Consider the following 22,536-nt stretch of genomic DNA (forward strand, 5'->3'; position numbering starts at 1 on the left):
TTTTGAGGGATATGTGCCAAATGCAGGCAAATGGGACTCATTTAGTTTGGGAAACTTAGTTGGTATGGGCGAGTTGGGCCGAAGGGTCTGTTTCCTTGCTGTATGACTCTTAACTTTGACTCTGTGTGAGTTTGATATTCTTCCAAAGGTTTGAGACTCTCAGAATAGAAGTCCCAAAGCATCCTGAAGTCAGGTAGAGATCTGAGGGATGCAGAATAGATGTTAGATATGGAATGGAGAACCTTAAAATTTGACCCAGCAACATGCCTTCGATTAGCTGTTTCAGGCGAGGTCGGGAGGGATGTAAAAGAATTGGGAATGTGTTACTGATTAGGGAGAGTATCAGAGCTGCACTGAGGGAGGACGCCTTGAAGGGCCAGGATAGAGCTCAGGGATAGGAAGAGTACAGTCATTCTGATGGGGTTGTACTATAGTCTTCCCAACAGCCACAGGGAGATAGAGGAACCGATATAAGGGCAGATTATGGCAAAACATCAGGATTAATGTAGTAGATAATTTTAATGTCCTCAGTATTGACTCCCTTAGTGGCTGGGGCTTGAATGAGAGTGTGGGGAGCAGAATTTGTTAGGTGTGTCCATGAGGGCTTCTCGAAGGAATATGTAAATAGTTCAACACGGGAAGGGACCATGGTAGATCTGGCATTGGGGAATGAACCCAGCCAGGTGATCCAAGCTTCAGTGGGCAAGCATTCCAGGAACAGTGACCATAATTCTGTAGGCTTTAAATTACTTGGAATCATAGAATCCCTACAGCACAGAAAGAGGCCATTCAGTCTGCACCAAATGGGACTAGATTAGGATATCTGGTGCAAAGATCATTCCACCCAATCCCTGTAATCCTACATAGGGTTTTTAACCATGACTGACTCACCTAACCTGCACAGTATGGGGCATTTTGTTTTTAGAATTGCCAATCTACCTAACTGACCCATCTTTGGACTGTGGGAGGAAGCCAGAGCACCCGAAGGAAACACTCCAGGTGCCCACTCCAGTGCAATGCAGAGTGAGTATTTCACTGTCAGACATACCATTTCTCAGGTGAGATTAAACAAGACTCCATCTCTGTTTGGGTTGATGTAAAGGATTATGTTGAGGAGCAGAATTGTTGTAGTTAGTGTCTAGGCTAATAGTGATCTTGCCAACACCACAGTTCTTTGGATTTTTATTTTGTCTGGCATTTGGAAAACTTTTAAAGGCCAGTCAATTAGAATTCATGACCAGCATGTTCCTGTAAAAGTGAAGGATGAGAATGGCAAGATTCAGGAACCTTGGGATGACAAAGAAATTGTGAGCTTTAGTTAGGAAGGAAGAAGAGGTGTGTGTAAGGTTGAGAAAACTGAAGATGGACAGATCCCTGGAGGGATACAAACAAAGCAGGAAAGAATTCAAACAAGGAGTTAGGAGAGATAAAAGGTACCATGAAATGACCTTGACAAACAGGATTAAGGAAAATCCCAAGGCCTTTTATATGTACATAAAGAGTAAGAGATTGACCAGGGAAAGACTAAGTCCACTAAAGGACAAAAACAGAAATGTATGCAAGGAACCATAGGATGTGGGTGAGCTCCCTAACGAATAGTATTCACAAAGGAGAAGGACATGATGGACGGTGACTCTAGATAGAGATATGTTGAGATTCGAGGGCATGATAATATGAAAAAGGAGGAGTTCTTGGGTGTTGCGTGTATGGAATGAGCTGCCAGAGGAAGTGCTGGGGGCTGGTACAATTACAAGATTGAAAAGGCATCTGGATGGGTATATGAATAGGAAGGGTTTAGAGGGATATGGGCCAAGTGCTGGCAAATGGGATTAGATTAAGTTGGGACATCTGGTCGGTATGGAGTGAAGGGTCTGTTTCCGTGCTGTACATCTCTATGACTCTACAACAAATCCTTGGGCCTGATAGGATCTATCCCAGAATTCTGCAGGAGACAAGGGAGGAGACATTTGGATAGGTACATGAATCTGAAAGGTTTAGAGAGATATGGGCCAAATGCAGGGAACTAGCTTAGTTTGGGAAATGTGGTTAGCATAGAGAGTTGGATTGAAAGGTCTGTTTCCATGCTGCATGATGCACAGAGACTGGATAGGGCATATTTTAAGAGCAAAAATACTGACAAGAGATGTTACGCGAGGAACATGTAAGGAAAAGAAAATGAAGGATGGTTTTTTGTGCTGGACTGCTTGAAAATTGAAGGAAGATATTGGCAATTAAAAAGCAGGAACAGATAGACATGGAGAAGCCCTACATCATGAGGGGCTGATGAAAGGCTTTTGCCCAAAATATCGATGTTCCTGCTCCTCAGATGCTGTCTGACCTGCTGTGCTTTTCCAGCACCACTCTAATCCTCACTTTGGAGAAGGCTGAGTCAAGGCAGAGCACATCGTCAGAAAGGTGATGGCAATAAGTAAAATACATTCTGAAAATTTCCATGCTGAACAGAAAAAGATGCTTATTAAATCACCATTAAATGTTTGCTAAAGGCAAACTAGAGGAGCCAGTGGGGTGGCATGGTGGCTCAGTGGTTAGCACTGCTGCCTCACAGCGCCAGGGATTCAGGTTCAGTTCCAGCCTCAGGTGACTGTCTGTGGGGAGTTTGCACATTCCTGCTGTGTCTGCGTGGGTTTGCTCTGGTTTCCTTCCACAGTCCAAAGATGTGCAGGTTAGGGTGTATTGGCCATGGGAAATTGTGCAGGTTAGGGTGTATTGGCCATGGGAAATTGTGCAGGTTAGGGTGGATTGGCCATGGGAAATTTTGCAGGTTAGGATGGATTGGCCATGGGAAATTTTGCAGGTTAGGGTGGATTGGCCATGGGAAATTTTGCAGGTTAGGGTGGATTGGCCCTGGGAAATTGTGCAGGTTAGGGTGGATTGGCCCTGGGAAATTGTGCAGGTTAGGGAGGATTAGCCATGGGAAATTTTGCAGGTTAGGATGGATTGGCCATGGGAAATTTTGCAGGTTAGGGTGGATTGGCCATGGGAAATTTTGCAGGTTAGGGTGGATTGGCCCTGGGAAATTGTGCAGGTTAGGGAGGATTGGCCATGGGAAATTTTGCAGATTAGGGTGGATTGCCAATGGAAATTGTGCAGGTTAGGGTGGATTGGCCCTGGGAAATTGCGCAGGTTAGGGTGGATTGGCCATGGGGAATTGTGCAGGTTAGGGTGGATTGGCCCTGGGAAATTGTGCAGGTTAGGGAGGATTGGCCATGGGAAATTTTGCAGATTAGGGTGGATTGCCAATGGAAATTGTGCAGGTTAGGGTGGATTGGCCCTGGGAAATTGCGCAGGTTAGGGTGGATTGGCCATGGGGAATTGTGCAGGTTAGGGTGGATTGGCCCTGGGAAATTGTGCAGGTTGGGTGGATTGGCCCTGGGAAATTGTGCAGGTTGGGTGGATTAGCCATGGGGAATTGTGCAGGTTAGGGTGGATTAGCCATGGGGAATGAGAGATTACAGGGAGTGGGTGGGATGCTCTTCGGAGGATTGATGTGGACTCGATGGGACAAATGGTCTGCTTCCACATTGCAGGGATTCTATGAATTCAGCTTTGCTCAGAGTGAGGTAGATATTTAACTTGCAATTTGGATGTGTGTAAATCTGTGGTTCACCTGTTATTAAAATATTGCCCTATGTTCCTTTTCACTGAAATTAATGCACAGTTTTTATAATGGGTGGACAGTGTGAGGACCTGATATAATTATGTCTGATAAAAGCTGAAGATTATTAATATGCCTATCCATGATTTCTCTCTTCTTTCAGCAGAAATGTGACCACTGATGTTAAACTCAAGAATGTTCACCATTTAAGTGCTGCATTCTGTAAAATGCAGTAATTTCAAGCTGATGTTCATTAGTTACTGACCTGGGATTAAGTGCACGTACACTGATCTTGGATTGAGATGCAGCTGAGCCCAGAGATATCATTGACAGCTAAGTAGCCTGTTCAGATTCACACGTTAAAGGTGGTGTGTGGTGGTGAGGGCAATCAACACTTGTGGAGTTGTCTTTTGCCAGGATCTTGTTACCTGCAGAGTAAGGGAGTAAAAATCAAGCAAACAATTTTTGGAAATGAAAGGCTAGCTTCGCATAACCCGATCAGATCGAAATGTTGACTATTTCTTCTGTACCTGTTGATATGTGGCTTCACTCTTGCGTGGAATAGGAGTCAGTACTCCAAGGGAAATGATTTGTAGTATTCCCTTAGAATGACATCTTTCCAGTGTTAAAAATCATACAACACCAGATTATAGTCCAACAGGCTTATGTGGATGTACAAGCGTTTGGAGTGCTTTGTCAGGTAGCTAGCGAGCAGTATCATAGGACACACTATCTCTCGTAAAAGATCAAAGTGTCAGGCAACTGATGTGATGTACTGAACAAACCTAGATTGCTGTGAAGTCTTTCATCACTTAGAATGGATTGGATTGGATTGATTATACATAAACCTCAGAACTTCTTTCATGCCACATTCCCAAGATAACTTAAGCTTTTATTTTAAAAAAAGTGACAGTAAATTAAAGATGTGAGGTTCTAGTCTGTCTGTATCCCAATGCTGAGTCAGATTTTTTTAATAAAACCTTAAGTTATCTTGGGAATGTAACTTGAAAGAAGTTCTGGGATTTACACATTAATGAATCGAAACCTGCAACCCATTCTAAGTGCATGTTTGGGATGGTATTGCTTTTCTTCAGAACAGAAAGGAGCTGTCACATGGTGGGTTTTATGCTGTAGACAGATGGGGAGGGGGAGGAAGGGGAACAGATTGTGAGTGTGCCCTAAGCAAAAAGAGAAAGACACCATTCGCCCCCTCCTCCCCTTTCTCAACGGTGTAAAACCTCCCTCTGACTATCCTCTTTGAGTCCTGGAAAGCAGTGATCGAACTCTCAATGTTAACTCCACTAACACCGTCAGGTTTGCTCAGTTTCTCAGGCACTTTCTGTTTTAACTCAGTTTTCCACATCTGCAGTATTTTATCTTTTACCGATCACAACCTTGACAAAAAGGTCTTGAAAATGTGAAGTCCTGCCTCTGCAGTTCTCCCGCTCCTCAGATATTGCCTGACCTGCTGTGTTTGATTGAGAGTGGTGGAGGGCCACCACACGTTTGGGATAAGGAGGCCTTGAGCTGGGGGAGGGATCAGGAGAGTGTATAGAGGTGCCTCTGCCCAGCCGAGAAGGTCCAGTGGAGAATCTGGAGAGACAATTATTCATAGAGGTGTTGAAGGCACTGCAAGGATGCGTCCAAATTTCTCCAGCAGCACACTCTCTGCTCTGCAATTCACAGAGTGAATGCCCGATTTCCCATCTGTATTTCTGTTTTCACTGGTCCCATTCTGAATTAATGGATGTGCCTGTATCATACATTCCTGATGAAGGGCTTATGCCTGAAACGTGGACTCTCCTGCTCCTTGGATGCTGCCTGACCTGCTGTGCTTTTCCAGTACCACACTTTTCAACTCTGATATATTCGTCAGCATCTGCAGTTCTCACTTTCTCTCTATCGTATAACTCATTGACTGAAGTGGATCATTTTGCACTGTGCGTGTTGTTTGTCCTGAAGCTGTAGTCTTTTTCTTGCGGCTGTTTAGTGTTTGTGTTGTTCAGGTTAATCATTGCAATGTTAAATATTTGACGATTGATTGCCGTGAGTGATCTGCTTCTTACTGTTAAGACTAGCTGTGTATTTATTTATAAAATGAGTCGCAAGCAGTTTTGAAGTTTAGTGCACTTCAGTTGATGTAAACATTATTACTTGTTCAATTCTGGCTGTGACGATTTTATTGACTATTAAGAGTTTGATCATTTGAAATAAAATGTGCCTGGGCAAAACAAGGGTGTACCAATTAGTTGACTTTATTTGCATTCAGCTGTGATTATGTATCGATAAATAATCATTTCTTACATGCCAAGGAAAAAACAGAACCCTTTTTGTGTGCACAATGAGAAGCAATCATATCCCCATCTCAACACGCTCCAGAGACCTGAGATCAGAGAGGACACCATGAGGGGGTGGTGTGCCACGCGGGTCTGGATTTTATAAAGCTCAAAATATACTTTATTCATTAAAAAGTCTCTGTGTACATACATTGTCGCAAATGCAGCTTTATATAGATGCATATCAAGTTAACCATCAAAAGTTGGACATTGACTCTATCCAACAAACCAAATACCTCTCTTATACATACAATACTTAATATTCACATATATTTGGAGCACTAGGAGGGTCCAATAACTGAACAGACCTCCATTTCCCTTCAGCGGGAAGCCCTCAGACAGTGGTCTTTCCCCCTTGTGCCTTGGCGGTAGCTGCCCCAAGCTTTAGTGCATCGTTCGCATATAGGCCATGGACCTTGGAATGTGCCAGTCCACAGCACTCAGTCAGGGCAAACTCCTTGCTCTGGAAGACCAACAAGTCTCAGGCAGAAGAAAAAGCATCTCTCACTGAGTTGACAGTCCTCCGGACACAGTCGATGTTAGTCTCAGTTTGCTTTCTGGGGAACAGACTGTAGAGCACAGAGTCCCACATCACAGAGCTGCTCAAGATGAACCTCGACATGAATCACTCATGTTTCTTCAGACTTCCTTTACAAATGCACATTCCAGAAGGAGATGGGTGACCATCTCTACCCGAAACCCTGACCCCCACAACCACTTCGAGAGCAGCGTGCAGTGACACAGAAAGCCCGGGCGCACGTGAAGGATCTCCCCGGTATTCCCCTTCTCACCACCAGCCGAGCGATGTCTTAGTGCTCCTTAGAAAGTTCTGGTGATGAGGCGTTTCTGCCAAATGACTTTGCCAGTCTGCTCTGGAAACCGCTTGACAGGATCCACCCTCTCCTTTTCCCACAGGGTCTCGCGGACGCTGCGTGCTGATCGCTTTTTGACGGGCTGGTGGTCAAAGGAGTTTGCTTTTTGTAGATTTTTTCACGAAGGACAGGTGATACAGAACAGTCCAACTGCTCGGAGCATTCCGTAGCAACAAGGCCATCCCCATCCTACCGGGGACAGGTAGACCCTCAGGCCATGGTGACACTGAGGGGGTGTTGCACTGTCAGAGTTGCCACACCATAAGGGGAAATTGCGCTATTGGAGTTGCTGTGGTTCACAATAATTTTAAAACCTATCTGTCCTCTTAGATAGACTTTACAGATCTTGTGACAATATTCCAAAGATATTTTTGCCCTGGGTAACACTTTATCCCTAACCAACTTCACAAAATCATCACTGGTGATTATCTCAGAGCTGAGCTGTGGGACCCTGTGTGCAAATTAGCTGCCATCTTTTGAAGAGTGACTAACGCTTCAGGAAGAGCTTAATTAGCTTTGCTATCCTTGAGATTATGACAAACAAGTGCAAGTATTTCTTTTTGACACTGGGTACAATTCCTGCTGCAAAATTAATGGAATAGCAAAATCTGAAGTGGGGACTATTAAACAATTGAATGTCAACAAACATTTCAATGTTCTTGCTGGTGGTCTAATTACACCCAGATATATAATGGAAGGAACTCTAAGCCACTATTTCTGCAACAGAAATACAGATCAGAGAGCACTGGTTCAGAATTAATCAGTCTGGATTTGTAAAGCATTTGGGTCTATTTAAAAGACCTGTTAAGGTGATAAATTGTTTCTAGTCACTGCTTTTGAGCGATCAGTATTTGTTTCTCTGTCCTGTGGTGTAATAAAGAAGCATTGTTTGTCTAATGAGCCACCAAGTAATGAAGAATACAATATATCAGCTCTATAATTACAGAGGCTAAAGCGTCAATAAAGTATTAAGTAAGGTTTCAGGCTGAGAGTTACTGGTCCATTAGACAGAGCTCAGGCAGACAATTGTGTAAAATCCATCGCCACATTTTTTTTGAACGCAATAATTTCAGGAGTGGATTAGTGCACATCTTGGATGAGCACTCCCAATCCGGTCCATCTCTGCAGTTTTTTTTAACATTGAATTTACTAAATTAAACAAAAAAAACAAAAGAACTGAGGATGCTGAAAATCGGAAACAAAGGCAGAAATTGCTGGAAAATCTCAGCTGGTCTGGCAGTATCTGTGGAGAGAAAGCAAAGTTAACATTTCAGGCTTCTGAGTCAAAAAGTGTGGCGCTGGAAAAATGCCACCAGGCCAGACAGTATCCGAGGAGCAGGAGAGCTGATGATTTGGGCATAAGCCCATCATCAGGAAAAGCTCGAAACATCGATCCTCCTGCCCCTCGGATGCTGCCTGACCTGCTGTGTTTTTGCCAACGCCACACTGTCTGACTCTGACCCCCAGCATCTGCAGTCCTCGCTTGCTGCGAGTTTCAGGGTTCCGAGGAAGGATCACTCCACACAGAACGTTAGCTCCGATTTCTCTCCACAGATGCTGCCAGACCTGCTGAGCTTTTCCCGCAATTTCTGCTTTTGCATTGAATTTACAGAGGGGAAGTGGGAGAATTTGCACACCCAATTTGCACAACCTAGATATTGGCTGAGGGAATCTAAATAACACAATTGAATTTTAAGATTCACAATTGGGGACATTTGGTTCTGTAGCCTTGGCGGCTTTGGCATTCCGAATATCGGTTTCGGTGCAACATGGCCTGTTCTGTACTTGTCTGATCACATCCGGCACCGTTACACTGGCTCGATGGAACCATAACGTGCACGCTATGTGCTAGAGGTGATGGTAATTTTAAAAAAAGCCAAACCAGAGCCTGGAGACAGCAGCAGCTTGGGGTGGCAGACTGAACCAGGGCGCGGATATCCAACAGTGAGTGAGTTCCCTGACTGGAGATGAGTGGAGCAGAGATTTGCAAACATTTGATTTTTTAATGTCAGATATGAAGCCTAAGAACTGTTTGATTAGATTACATACAGTGTGGAAACAGGCCCTTCAGCCCAACAAGTCCACACCGACCCGCCGAAGCGCAACCCACCCATACCCCTACATTTACCCCTTACCTAACCCGGGTTTCCTCCGGGTGCTCCGGTTTCCTCCCACAGTCCAAAGATGTGCGGGTCAGGTGAATTGGCCATGCTAAATTGCCCATAGTGTTAGGTAAGGGGTATATGTAGGGGTATGGGTGGGTCGGTGTGGACTTGTTGGGCCGAAGGGCCTGTTTCCACACTGTAGGTAATCTAAATCTAAATCTAACACTACGGGCAATTTAGCATGGCCAATTCACCTGACCCGCACATCTTTGGACTGTGGGAGGAAACCGGAGCACCCGGAGGAAACCCACGCAGTCACGGGGAGAACGTGCAAACTCCACACAGTCAGTCGCCTGAGTCGGGAATTGAACCCGGGTCTCAGGCGCTGTGAGGCAGCAGTGCTAACCACTGTGCCACCGTGCCGCCCACACGGTGGACTCTGTGTTTGATCGAGAGTGGTGGAGGACCACCACCCGTTTGGGATAAGGAGGCCTTGAGCTGGGGGAGGGATGAGGAGACTGTATGGAGGTGCCTGTGCCCAGCCGAGAAGGTCCAGTGGAGAATCTGGAGAGACAATTGTTCATAGAGCTATTGAAGGCACTGCAAGGATGGAGCATCAAAGGTGCGTCCAAATTTGGTGGGTTTAAAAGGTACCTGTAGCCATAAGGAATGAGATGGTTGTGAAGACAGCAGCTGAGGGATATCATGTGGCTATAGTAGCGCGTTTGTTTCATCGTGTGGTCATGTTTCATCATGTGGGTGGCACAGTGGCTCAATGGTTAGCCCTGCTGCCTCACAGCGCCAGGGACCTGGATTCAGGCGATTGTCTCTGTGAAGTTTGCACATTCCCTCCTTGTCCTCACCTAACACCCTACTAGTCTCCACATCCAATGCCAAGAACACATTCCCCTTCCCATCCTTCTCTGCTTTCCACAAGGATTGTTCCCTTCGCCAATCCTTGGTTTGTACCACTCTCCCACCACACACCCCCAACACTCCTGGATCACCAGGTACCCTCCCCTGCACACAACGCCCCCCACCTCCATGCAGGGCCCCAAACAGTCCTTCTGGGTGAGACAGAGGTCCACCTGCCTCTCCTCCAACCTAGTTTACTGCATCCAGTGCTTGCGATGCGTACTTCTGATCGGAAAGACCAAACGTTAACTCAGGGAACGTTTCGCCGAGCATCTCAGCCAGGCCTGCAGAGGTCAACCAGACCTCCCAGTCTCCTCCCATTTTAATTCCTCTTCCCATGCCCTTCCCAACATGACCTCTTCCATTGCCGCAATGAACCACACTGCAAACTAGAGGAGCAACATCTTATCTTCTGCCTACAGCCCGGAGCACTCAACATTGAGTCCCCCAATTTCAAATAATCGTCCTTCCCATCCCCCAACTCCCTTACCAGCTCCTCTTCCACCCTTCCATTCTTGTCATCGACTCTTCCTATTAACCACCAACTGGACTCCAACCACCCCTGGATCAGGTGGCACTGTGGCTCAGTCGCTGGCACTGTTGTCCCACAGTGCCAAGGACCCAGGTTCAATTCTGGGCGACTGTCTGTGTGGAGTTTGCATGTTCTCCCCGTGTCTGCGTGGGTTTCCTCCGGGTGCTCCGGTTTCCTCCCACAGTCCAAAGATGTCAGGTCAGGTGAATTGGCCACGTTAAATTGTCCACAGTGTTCACGAATGTGTAAGGTTAGGCGTATTAGTCAGCGGTAAATGTAGAGTAATAGAGTGGGGGACTGGGTCTGGGTGGGTTACTCTTTGGAGGGTTGGTGAGGACTTGTTGGGTTGAATGGTCTGTTTCCACACTGTAGAGATTCTGTGATTCAGTGGCAGCAGTGTGTACCATCTGCAAGCAAGCTCCTTCAATAGCATGTTCCAAACCAACCGGCCCTACTAGTCATGAATTCATTAAGATAGAGGAGCAGAATGAGGCCTATCAACCCATCGAGTCTGCTCTGCTGTTCGATTGTGGCTGATATGCTCCTTCCTGATGAATGGCTTCTGCCTGAAACGTCAATTCTCCTGCTCCTCGGTTACTGTCTGACCTGCTGTGCTTTTCCAGCATCACACTCTCGACTGTGATATGCTCCTTACCCCCTTTTCCCGCCTTTTCCTCATATCCCTTCATCCCATTACCAATTAAAAATCTATCTAACTCCTCCTTAAATGTACTCACTGTCCCAGCATCCATCACACTTTTGGGGTGGTGAATTCCATAGATTCACAACCCTTTGGGAGAAGCAGTTCCTCCTCAACTCTGTTTTAAATTTGCTGTCCCCTTATCCTAAGACGATGACCTCTCATCCCAGAATGCCCCACAAAAGGCAACATCCGCTCCATGTCTATTGTATCCATGCCTATAATCATCTTGAATACCTAAATTTGATCTGCCCTCGTTCTTCTGTCCTCTTCTATACGTCCAGAGGGTATAGGCCTAAACTGTTCAATCTCTTTTTATGGAGCTTCCACATTGATAAAGGTCCTCTGTGTGAAGTGCTGTTGAAAGTTGGAAGCAGACTGCTCACTGGCACACCTTCCAGTGCTCAGTATCTGCCCATTGGGCACTTTATCTTTGCCCCTTCTGCTATCGTCAGCCTCCCTGGAATATCCAGAATCCACAATTCCTGCTCCAGAAGGCAGTGGAGGCCAAGTCCCTGGATACTTTCAAGAAAGAGCTGGATAGAGCTCTTAAAGATAGTGGAATCAAGGGTTATGGGGATAAGGCAGGAACAGGATACTGATTGTGGATGATCATAATGATTGGTGGTGCTGGCTCGAAGGGCTGAATGGCCTACTCCTGCACCTATTGTCTATTGTCTATTGAATCACACACCCTACTCGATTCCACAACAGTGGGATCAAATAAAGATCCATTATACTCGTCTCCTGTGTTCAGATCATTAGGTTATCATCGTCACTGGGTTGGTTCAATGGTGAGTGTCCAGAGCAAGCATTTTGGACTTTGTAGATCATAGAATCTCCACAGAGTGGAAGCAGGCCATTCACCCAAACAGTCTACACTGACCCTCCGAAGAGCATCCCACCCACCTGACACTTCCCACGGCTAATCCACCTAATCTACACATCCCTATGGGCGATTTAGCATGGCCCATTCACCCTAACCTGCACATCTTTGGATTGTGTGAGATGAGAGCACCCAGAGGAAACTAGAGCAGGCACGGGCACACAGTCACCCGAGGGAGGAACGAACCTGGCTCCCTGCCACTGTGAGGTAACAGTGCTAACCACCGAGCCACCATGCTGCCCATGACTTGCTGAATTTGAGACATCAATGGCCTTTTCAGAGGTTCCATGTTGAAATGGCCAAGTCTCGTTCATCCTTCCCAAGCACCTGACTCCTTGATTGCAGACAGCTTCAGATCTCAAGGATTCTTTTTCAGTTTCTAATGTAGGTGGGGCGCTGCGCTTTAACATGCACAATACCGAGGCTGAAGGCAGTGTGTAGTGATGCCCAGCAAAGATAATCCAGACCCACACCCATGCTGTGAGTCAGAACATGGGTTGTAGCAGCGTCCTGGCTGTTAAAACACAGATAGCTTGCTAACTTGGCCAAACAGCAAGGGATGCTGGGTATGTTGGCCAAGTGAATCCCTGAAATCCCAAAACCCAGACACAGTGCAAACACAGCAGCCAGGTGGGAATAACATTAGCATAATGTAAAAGGCAACAGTTATTCTGGAAAGACACCCCCAACAACTCATCCACTAAACAAAGGAGAGCCCAGGCAGAAAAGCTCAAGGTCCTGATATACAAAGACACTGCCAACAGCAGGCCATCCAAACAATTGACTCTGTTTCAAACTATTAAGTATCTCCCTGATTGGACAGAACTGTAGTAAGTTCCAGAAAACTGTCAAAAAGGTGCAAAAACAGGGTTCACTTGAGGCATCCCAAGGAGACCAGCGATGGTATGAGGCAGAGATCAGCTGACCATCCAGAGAAAGGGAGGGAGAGAGAGAGAAGTGGAGGCTGGAGGGGAGCAGAGAGATGGAGGGAGAGAGAGAGGGGGGAGAGTGGGGAGGGGACAGAGAGAGAGAGGAGAGAGAAATACAGAGAGAGAGAGAGAGGGACGGAGAGAGAGAGGGAGAGAGAGGAAGGGAGGGACAGAGGGGAGAGAAAGACCGAGGATGAGAGAGAGAGGAAAGGAGAGAAAGAAGAAGAGAGAGAAGGTGGAGAGAGATGGGTGGGGGTGGGGGGTGGGTGGTGGAATGGAGAGTGGGGGAGGGAATGGAGGGAGAGTGGGGAGAGGGGCTTGGGGGGGGCAGAGTGAGAGGGGAGGGGATAGAGGAGGGTGTGGAGAGGGAAGGGGGGATCTGGGGGTTGGGGAAAGCAGTTTCACAGACACAGAGACAGAGCCACGGAGAGAGTGACTGAGTAAATCTACAGGAGACTGGGGAAGTATTGTAACCGTCAGGGGCCAAGTAGGATCAGAGCGTACTTTCATATTGAAAATTATTGTAACTTTGTTCCGAATAAAGTTTGGACGATATCTCATTGGTACTGGCTTGTGTTTGTATTGATTTGACCACTGTTACTGTGAATCATCTGGGAAAGTTTACCCATAACATTGTGATCAGAATTGTTTAACTTATTTGAGGAGGAACTAGACAACAGGGTGATGGGTCCACACCCCTCTGCACCTAATGTTTCATTCTGTCTTTCAGCGGTTTTTTAAGGTGGTACACTGCCACCGAAGGGTGGGAGATGTCCATCTCCACCCTCCCTCATAGCGCAATGACATCAAGGGAAGCTGCACATTGTACTGCCTGCTCTCAAGTTAAACGCTCTCCGAAAGTATGGTCAAACATTTCAGGGCAGGTTAGCAATTGACACAATGCCTGCAATGTTGAGGACTAACTAATGAGGGGTGGAAAAGAGGTGTCTCAGGATTGATGCCCACCCTGCTGCCTGTCATGAGGGGCTGCACTGAGCAACACTTGGGTATCAAACGTTGACCGATGCCTTAAAAGCTCCCTGCCCTCAGCACCACACCAGTGCCCTGTCTCAGTGACTGTAGCTCAATTCCAGGCAGGGAGGAGGACCTAAAGTAGAGATACTTTACAGTGGGACTGTTTGAAGATAACAAGCAACAGGTATGGATATGAAAACATTTATTCCTCACAGTAAAGTTTAAGTAGTCCACGGGCTCCTTGCTGTATAAACAGCAGAAAGTAGCACAATGAAAAATAACTTCAAACCCGGCGGGAAACATATTTCAATGAGGTTCAGTCTGGCATCTTGGAATTGCTAGTACATTGCTTGATAATGACAGTGAGACCAATAGTTTCAGGATATGGTCATTCTCCTCCAACTCCATGGAGGAGTTTTCCTCTGCTCTTTCGCCATCTGAACACTGACCAGCCTGTGGGATCTTCCTCTGCTGTTTCCCCCTCTGGACCCTGGCCAGTCTATGGGATCTTCCTCTGCTGTTTCCCCCTCTGGGCACTGGCCAGTCTGTGGGATCTTCCTCTGCTGTTTCCCCCTCTGGACCCTGGTCAGCCTGTGGGATCTTCCTCTGCTGTTTCCCCCTCTGGACCCTGGCCAGCCTGTGGGATCTTCCTCTGCTGTTTCCCCCCCCGGACCCTGGCCAGCCTGTGGGATCTTCCTCTGCTGTTTCCCCCTCTGGGCACTGGCCAGCCTGTGGGATCTTCTCTGCTGTTTCCCCCTCTGGACCCTGGCCAGCCTGTGGGATCTTCCTCTGCTGTTTCCTCCCCTGGACCCTGGCCAGCCCTGGGATCTTCCTCTGCTGTTTCCTCCCCTGGACCCTGGCCAGCCCTGGGATCTTCCTCTGCTGTTTCCTCCTCCAGATGCTGTGTAGCATCCCACTATGATCACAGCAGGGCTATTCTCTTCTTCATGTCTTTAATGGAAAGCTATCAGATGTGAACCCTCTCCTCATTGTGAGCTGATTGTGTGTGAGCTTCTGCATGTTCTCCCTCCTGATTTAATTTAGCCTGACTTGATTTATTATTGTCACATGTACCGAGATACAGTGAAAAGTACTGTTTTATGTGCTACCCAGACAAATCATACCTTATGTAAGTACATCAGGGCAATAGACCAGAATGCAAAATATAGAGTTACATCTACAGAGAAAGATCAACTCTTATCTATACGTATATTTTCTTTATTCATTCACAGGATGAGAGCATCAGTGGCTAGGCAGTATTAACTGCCCATCCCTAATTGCCCAGAGGGCAGTTGAGAGTCAACCCCATTGCTGTGAGTCTGGAGTCACATGTAGGCCAGAACAGGTAAGGACAGCAGCTTCCTTCCCTAAAGGGCCAGATGGTTTTTTTTCTGACAATCAACAATGGATTCATGGTCATCATTAGATGCTTAATTCCAGATATTTATTGAATTCAAATGCCACCATCTGCCGTGGTAGGATTATGAACCCAGGTCCTCAGTATGTTATCTTCGAGGAGAAAGTGAGGTCTGCAGATGCTGGAGATCAGAGCTGAAAATTTGTTGCTGGAAAAGCGCAGCAGGTCAGGCGGCATCCAAGGAACAGGAAATTCAATGTTTCGGCCATGAGCCCTTCATCAGGAATTCTTCAAGGAAGGCATCCTTGCAAGAGGATTCCTGATGAAGGGCTTATGCCCGAAACGTTGAATTTCCTGTTCCTTGGATGCTGCCTGACCTGCTGCGCTTTTCCAGCACCACATTTTCACCTCAGTATGTTATCCATGCCTCTGGGTAACAGTCTAGCAATATTACCACAAGGCCATCACCTATGTCCGTTTGTAAGTCTGGTAAGAGCTGTCTAGCTTTTCAGTATGAACGCTGGTGGATGTGTGAGTGGCAGAACCACTGTGGTGTCATCAGCATTGCATTTATAACTGTCGTGAAGCGACAGGCAGTGATTACACGTGATGCATCTGATAACGATGCCTGGCCACCTGACCCCTGGGAGATAGATCTTTGCTGGAGCAACCTTTCAATGCTGACTCACACAGGAGCAGGATGTACTGAGGGAACAGTAGCAAAGATCCTAGCAGAGTACAGCAGATGCTGCCTCACAGCACCAGGGCAGCGGGTTAGATTGATATATTCTTAATCTCACAAGGAATTAAAGGCTATGGGGAGAGTGTGGGTAAGTGGCATTGAAATGCCCATCAGCCATGATTGAATGACAGAGTGGATTCGATGGGCTGAATGGCCTTACTTCCACTCCTATGTCTTATGGTCTTATGGATTTCAGCCTCGGGAGACTGTCTGTGTGGAGTTTGCACATTCTCCCCATAACTGCATGGGTGTCCTCTGAGTACTCCGGTTTCCTCCCACAGTCCAAAGATGAGCAGTTTAGGGTGGATTGGCCACGTTAAAGTGTCCAGGGATGGTAGGCTAGGTGCATTAGTCAGGGGGAAATGTAAAGTAATAGGATAGAGGAATGGGTCTGGGTGGGATACTCTGGAGGGTTGGTGTGGACTTGTTGGGCCAAATGGCCTGTTTCCACACTGTAGGGACTCCATAATCATTCATCCTGTTTAGACACTGGAGCTGGATTCTGTTCAGCTGCCCACAGGCACTGACCCCTACAGTCACCACTGTCCCAGTTGTCTTCAGCAGTCGAGATAGCCATCCCTTGGGAAAATAATGCTCTTTCTCTCCAGGATGGCCTCCTCTGGAGCGGCAAGCTAAGGTGTGGCCGTGTTCTGGCTTGTCTGACCTCTGAACCGGGAGGTGGGTGTGAGTGGGGAGCAGAGGTTGAGTGATGCTCCTGGGTTGCTGAGAGTGAAGTGGTGTCTGGGTGTGTGTTCGATATGGTGCATGGGTACTGGAGCCCGGAGGTTCCCTAACGGAGCCAACCTGTTCCCAGTATCTGTGGTGTTTGACCCACACGTGAATATGCAATGAGCTAGTGGTGGCTTAACTGCACGTGTAAACCTATCACTCTCCCTCACTCCCTGAGCAGAAGCCCCTCCTCATTTACCCCCCACTTTCATAAACCGTCTCAGTCAGAGAAAATTCCATCCAGATTCCAATCTGGTGGAGCTACAGGATGATTTGCACATCAAAAAACACAGACCAATTGATCAGTGCTCACCACTTAACACTCTCCCAAATTTCTGGATTAGTGGTGCTGGAAGAGCACAGCAGTTCAGGCAGCATCCGAGGAGCAGCAAAATCGACATTTCGGGCAAAAGCCCTTCATCAAGATTAATGGGCTTTTGCCCGAAACGTCGATTTCGCTGCTCCTCGGATGCTGCCTGAACTGCTGTGCTCTTCCAGCACCACTAATCCAGAATCTGGTTTCCAGCATCTGCAGTCATTGTTTTTATTCTCCCAAGTTACCAACTGCTTTGCAATGCCATCATTTGAATTCATGTAAGTCTCTGTTAACTCATTATTTTAGGTTAGAATCAGTCTAAACATTATGGCACAGACAACAGCACACAGGGGGCTAACACCTTCAACACATTATGTGAGCTGACACCAATCGTTAAAGTTAACCTAAGAATGTAACTTTTTAAAGAATGTTTGGCGATTTACACGTGAAAGAAGTGAAACTATCATGGTTATTCTAACAGATGAGAGACTTAACCAACAGTCAAGGTATTTTTCAATGTATAATTTCAGTTAAATCACACTGTAAACTTTTGCTATAAATTCTGTGTCTTACATTTGTGTACTCCACAACCACCTGATGAAGGAGCAGCGCTCTGAAAGCTAGTGTGCTTCCAATTAAACCTGTTAAAAACAATGACTGCAGATGCTGGAAACCAGATTCTGGATTAGTGGTGCTGGAAGAGCATGGCAGTTCAGGCAGCATCCAAGGAGCAGCGAAATCGACGTTTCGGGCAAAAGCCCTTCATCAGGAATAAAGGCAGAGAGACTGAAGCGTGGAGAGATAAGCTTGGGGTGGGGGGGGGGGCAGGGTGGTGACCTGTTGGACTATAACCTGGTGTTGTGTGATTTTTAACTTTGTACACTCCAGCCCAACACCGGCCTCTCCAAATTATCATTTACACTGTTTGCGGTACTCACTTTGCATATTGTCATGCATTATGTTCTGCAATCAGCCTCACTGCCAGACGCTGTCTATGCTTGTACCTTTTCTGAGCCTCACCCAAGTTGTAACACTAAATAAAAGCCAAAAGAAATATGGGTGCGGTAAATACAAAACAAAATTGCCCATGGTGTTAAGTGCATTAGTCAGGGGCAAATATTGGGTTGGGGAATGGGTCTGGATGGGTGACTGCGGAGGGTCAGTGTGGAGTTGTTGGGCCGAATGGCCCGTTTCCACACTGTAGAGAATCTAATCTAAAAAATCAGAAGTTGCTGGAAGAGCTCAGCATGTCTGGCAGCATTTGTGAAGAGAAATCAGAGTTAATGTTTCAGGTCCAGTGATCTGAGTTCTGGGGGGGGCCTGGTGCTCTGAGGAAGGGTCATCGGACCTGAAATATTAACTCTGATTTCTATCCATCGATGCTGCCAGACCTACTGAGCTTTTCCAGCAACATCCGGTTTTGTTCCCAAATTATAACAGTTGACTCATCTTCCTTCTCTCTGGAATTAGCACTTATTCAGATGATCACATGTATCCCGTTGAGAAATAGCCGTCATGTTACTGTTTCTGTAAAGTGCTGACTAATACACAGCTTTTAAAAGTTCTAAAGTGTCTGGCACAACATCAGCGTTAAAAATATTCTCAATTACTTTGTCTCCTTTTGAGAAATGACTGTACAGCTAAGGTTCTATCCTCTTTGATTTGATGTATTGCTGTCACATGGTACAGTGAGAAGTCTTGTTTTGCACAGAGTATGGGCAGATCATACCATACAAAGTGCATTAGGGTAATAGGACAGAACGAGGGATACAATGTTACAGTCACAGAGAAGATGCACAGAGACCGAGATCAACATTAGATTTGAAATTTGAGAGTTCCATTTCAGAAATCTAATAACAACGGGGAAGAAGCTGTTCTTGAATCTGTTGTTGTGTGTGTTTAAACTTCTGTATCTTCTCCCTGATGGAAGAGGGTGGGAGAGAGACTATAACCAGGGTGGAATGGGTCTTCGATGAGGTTGACTGCCTTCCTGAGGCAGTGGGAAGTGTAGATGGAGGCAACGAATGGTTTGTGTGATGGACTGGACTGTGTTCACCACTCTCTATAGTTCCTTACGGTCCTGGGCGGGGCAGTTATTGCACCAAACTGTGACGCATCCAAATAGAATTCAGTTCGAATGTTCATCTAATCTTCTAGATTAGATTAGATTAACAGTGTGGAAACAGGCCCTTCGGCCCAACAAGTCCACACCGACCCGCCGAAGTGCAACCCACCCATACCCCTACATTTACCCCTTACCTAACACTACGGGCAATTTAGCAGGGCCAATTCACCTGACCCGCACATCTTTGGACTGTGGGAGGAAACCGGAGTACCCGGAGGAAACCCACACAGACACGGGGAGAACGTGCAAACTCCACACAGTCTGTCGCCTGAGTCGGGAATTGAACTCGGGTCTCAGGCGCTGTGAGGCAGCAGTGCTAACCACTGTGCCACCGTGCCGCCCTGATGACATCAGTGTTTTGCAAAATGCAAAAAGATAAAAGTAAATTGCCGCTGTGCTGTAACCTTTGCACAAATTTGCACTTCATTTTCTGTAAAAGAACATTCATTAAACTCTCCTGTTCAAGCTAACAGTGTGTGGTAGCATTTTGCCTGATCTGAATTTTGCCAGCAATCATTTCTGTTGGCTGAGAATTCTGTCTGATTTGTTTTTTTAAACTTTGAGAACGTAACAAATTAGGAAACCCAGCTGGAAAGAAATATCATTTACACCAAAATTCCAAAATACCGATTCCAGCCTTGGGAAACGGTCTCTGTGTGGAGTTTGCGCATTCTCCCCGTGTCGGCGTGGGTTTCCTCCGGGTGCTCCGGTTTCCTCCCACAGTCCAAAGATGTGCCGGTTAGGTGAACTGGCCGTGCTAAATTGCCCATAGTGTTAGGTGCATTGGTCAGGAGGAAATGGGTGGGTTACTCTTCGGAGGATCGATGTGGACTTGTTGGGCCGAAGGACCTGTTTCCACACAGTAGGGAATCTAATCTAATCAAAATGGAGCCACTACTCGTGGTGTTGCATAACCTAGTCCCAACTGGGACAGGCTGATCCCTGCGTCGGTTTTCTTTTCCTTATGTCTGAAAACTTTAGGGACATGTAAACAGTCATCGGATAAACATATGGATGGTAATGGAATAGTGAAGGTTAAATGGGCTTCAGATTGGCTTCACAGGTCGGTGCAACGTGGAGGGATGGCGGATCTGTACTGCGCTGTAATGTTCTATATTCTATGTTCTCTCACACACCAACTGTCCCACTGTGACTTTTGTTTTGGTTCTTAACTATGACCCACCACCATTAAAACACCCGTGCAGCCAATTACTATTTACATGCTAAGCCTATTAAGGGCAATACAGATCTTCAAAAGGCAGGGAGGGAGAGGGAGAGTGGAAAGATGTGGTGGCTCATTGGTTAGCAATGCTGCCTCACAGTGCCAGGGACCCAGGTTCAATTCCACTCTCGGGTGACTGTCTGTGTGGAGTTTGTACATTCTCGCTGTGTTTCCTTCGGGTGCTCTGGTTTCCTCCTACAGTCCAAAGTTTAGGTGGAGTGGCCATGCTAAATTGTCCACTGTGTCCTGGGATATCTAGCTTAGATGGCTTAGCCATGGGAAATGCAGGATTACATGCATAGTGAAGGTGTTGGGTCTGGGTGTGATGCTCCTGAGGGGTTTGGTGTGGACGTGATGGGCCAACTGCTGTAGGGATTCTATCGCAAGTCACCTGGATCTGCTATATTATTGCCCCTAAGCAACCTGTTCAGAGATGTTCGGAATTGGGTGGGACTTGAACCCAGGCCTCTTCTTCCAGAGGCAGGGATGCTACCACTGCACCACAGTGTCTCCTGGGTATGCTTTTTGTTTGGTAAGTCCTTGCCTCCTAATGTCCTGGGACTGGAGACATAGAGAAAATCTCTTCGCTGTTCATAAAGCAGAGAAATTAGAGAAAGGCAAATTCAGTTTGTAACAAATATTCTCCTGCCTTGTTCTCCAAAGATCTAGGTCTCCATCCCACACACTCTCCCTTGCCCCTGGGCTGAAATCCCAAAACCTAGGGTTGGTTTATAACTTTAAGAAACGTTTGAGCTACTTTTCTAATCAACCTGTTCAGCAACATTATTATACACCTCTGGAGCAGGTGGGAGTTGAACGTGGGTCTCTTAGTCCAGAGGTAGGGACACTGTCACTATGCAACAACAGTCCAATCTGGGTCTGCATTATAAAAGGCTCAGGTGATGAGTTCTAATGGGCCCGGCCATTGTCTGTTACTGGGGTAATCAGACTTAATGAGTTACATGAGGAGATTAATTAGTCATTCCCTGTGGACCTTATGGAAATTATCCTGGTAATTGAGGTACCTCTCATAGCCAAAATATCTTACTGATTTGAAAAGAAACATCACACAGGCAAGGCTTGTTCTGTTAAAGATCTCAGCAAAGATTTATTTGGGGGGGGTTGTTTCAGGCTGCTGGCATTTCTCACATCGGTGCCGCTGAGTTCTAGAACATTCCAGAACTGACAAGAACTGAAGCTGGCCACTCACAAACTCTGCACTTTCCTGCTTCACTTGGAATCTTAGACTCCCTACGGTGAGGAAACAGGCCATTTGGCCCAACAAGTTCACACCAACCCTCCGAAGGGTATCCCACCCAAACCCATTACCCATTCCTCTCCATTTCTCTCTGACTAATCCACCTGAACCTACACATCCCTGGACACTATGGTAATTTAGCATAGCCAATCCACCCTAATCTTTGGACTGTGGGAGGAAACCGGAGCACCCGGAAGAAACCCGCACAGATACAGGGAGGACGTGCAAACTCCACACAGACAGTCACCCGAGGTGGGAATTGAACTCAGCCTGGTGCTGTGATATCATAGTAGGAAGATCAGACTTCCCAACTAACTAGGGAAGTGTTGCAGGGATACTGAATTGGGAAATCCCAGACAACGGCAGAGGAAGAGAACTACAAAGACAGCTCAAACATGGGGGTCAGCAGGTAAAACAAAGAACTGTGAGTGGCCAGCTTCAGTTCTTGTCAGTTCTGGAATGTTCTAGAACTCAGCGGCACCGATGTGAGAAATAGCAGAGGAGAGACCAGTGCCTTCCAGTTGGATACTGGTCACTGAGGCCTGTATTAACAAGAAAATGTATGTTTATATGGTAAAAACCGAAATGCTGTAAATCAGAAACAAAAACAGAAGTTGCCGGAAAAGCTCAGTAGGTCGAGCAGCATCTGCAGAGAGAAATCAAGGTTAACATTTTGGGTTGAGTGACCCTTCCTCAGGGTTTATGTAGCACCTTTCTTCTCTTTAGGATTTCTTGAGTACACTTTACAGCCAATGAGTACCGTTGAGGTGTATCTACTATTCGAATGTAGTAACTTCAGTAACCAATTTGTACACAGAATGCTGACATTAGCAACTATGTTAAGATGACCAAACAATCTGATGCCGGTTGAAAATCTGTAAGAACATGCTTGCTCTTCTTTAAAGGATTCAGAAAAGATTT

The sequence above is a fragment of the Hemiscyllium ocellatum genome, chromosome 16, assembly GCF_020745735.1.
Source record: "Hemiscyllium ocellatum isolate sHemOce1 chromosome 16, sHemOce1.pat.X.cur, whole genome shotgun sequence".
In the NCBI taxonomy this organism is placed as follows: domain Eukaryota; kingdom Metazoa; phylum Chordata; class Chondrichthyes; order Orectolobiformes; family Hemiscylliidae; genus Hemiscyllium; species Hemiscyllium ocellatum.